The following is a 1903-nucleotide window of genomic DNA, read 5'->3' on the forward strand; positions in this document are numbered from 1 at the left end:
AAAAAAAGAACTGGGGCAGAACCTGTGGCTCAAAGGAGTAGGTCACCAGCCCCATATATCGGAGGTGGTGGGTTCAAACCCAGCCCCGGCCAAAAACTGTAAAAAAAAAGGTATTATAAAATACAAAATTGATTATATTGTCTACAGGGACATGTAACTAATGCCTCATTTTCTGATTCTAAGTCCTGTTCTGGTTCAGGTAGTATCTAAAAACCAGAATGGGCTTGGCGCCCATAGCTCATTGAGTAGGGTACTGGCCACCTACACTGAAGCTGGCGGGTTCAAGCCTGGCCTGGGCCTGCTAAACAATAACTACAACAAAAATATAGTTGGGCATTGTGGTGGGTGCCTGTAGTTCCAGGTAGTTGGGAGACTGAGGCAAGAGAATTGCCTAAGCCTAAGAGTTTGAGGTTGCTGTGAGTGCTGACGCCAGGATACTCTACCCTGGGTGACATAGTGAGACTCTGTCTCAAAAAAAAATAAAAAATAATAAATAAATAAATAAATAATCAGAATGTAGGTTGGGCATGGTAGCTCACGCCTGTAATCCTAGGACTCTGGGAGGCTGAGGGGGGTGGACTGCCTGAGCTCACAAGTTCAAGACTAGCCTGAACAAGAGCTAGACCCTGTCTTTAATAAAATTAGAAAAACTGAGGGAAAAGACTCACTTGGACCCAAGAGTTAGAGGTGGTCAGCACTCAACCCAGGATGACAGCTTGAGACTGTCTCAAAAAAACAAAAAACAAAAAAACAGAATGTATTGTCTGTCACCTTAAATACCTTTCATGACTAATTTTTCAGTTACAAATTCAGTTAAGATAGACTTGGGCAAGTAGAAACAGAATCTACTGCCCTCTGTTATATACATCTATGAAGAGAGGTCCCATAGTTAACTATGCAAAAGATACTGGTGGTAAGAGAGCAATTCTATCAAGCAAGAAAAGAAGTCCCCCTTCCCAACACTGACATTTAACAAGTCAGAAGTGAGACCTTGTCACTACACAAAGGAATAAGAAATGCTGAAGGGAAAAGTCTCTCATCAAAATGCTTGAGAGCTGAAGAGACATTATTTTAATGGCCAACATTAGAACAAAGGACGAAATCGACTAAATTAAGTTTATTGAATTAAGTGTTCTCTGTGTTTTCTAAAACCAAGCAAAGATTTCCTGTCATGTCCCTAGAATTTAAGTAATCATTCATGAAACTAGTGATTTACAGGATAATTCTGAGCTTTAAAAAAGTCTGAGTAAGGGCATTATTAGTTCTGAATTTGCAAAATAAATTTATCTTCAAGGACTACTTTTTTTTCCCTCAGTCTTGCTCTGTCACCCGGAGCTACAGTCTCATGGCCTCAGGCCAGCTTACTCCAACCTCAAACCCCTGGGGCTCAAGCAATTCTGCTTCAGTCTCACAAATAGTTGAGATTATAGGCACATTATCATACCTGGCTAATTTTTGTATTTTTAGTGGAGAAAGGAATTTTGTTCTTGCTCTGGCTGGTCTCAAATTCCCGGAGTGCTAGGATTACAGTTGTGAGCCATGGTGCCCAGCCCAGAAGGGTTTATTACTTTAGATATTTTTGAATTCAGGGTGAGGAAGAGGGGTTCCCATGAAAAATAATATACAAAAATGAAGTGTCTTTGTCCCTCCTCAAAATGCACGCTTTGAGTAAACTTGTGTTTTTTTTTTTTTTTTTTTTTTTGCAGTTTTGGCTGGGGCCGGGTTTGAACCCACCACCTCCGGTATATGGGAGGTAGCCTACTCCTTTGAGTCACAGGAGTTGCCCACTTGTAAGATGTTTTAAAAAGAGATTTTTAACAGTGATTAGGTCCGTTACAACGTACATTGAAATAACACCCCAATATGTACAAACATTATTTTTAAGTAATTTTTTTTTTTTTTT

At 39.9% G+C, this 1903-nt stretch overlaps 1 protein-coding gene across 3 annotated transcripts in view; it reads right to left on the bottom strand.

Moving 5' to 3' along the window:
* The window catches only part of EP300 (E1A binding protein p300), a 106089-nt gene that overhangs the window by 28055 nt on the left and 76131 nt on the right, over positions 1 to 1903 (bottom strand). The window lies entirely within an intron of this gene.

The sequence above is a fragment of the Otolemur garnettii genome, unplaced genomic scaffold, assembly GCF_000181295.1.
Source record: "Otolemur garnettii isolate 467f Iridium unplaced genomic scaffold, OtoGar3 scaffold00007, whole genome shotgun sequence".
Lineage (NCBI taxonomy): Eukaryota > Metazoa > Chordata > Mammalia > Primates > Galagidae > Otolemur > Otolemur garnettii.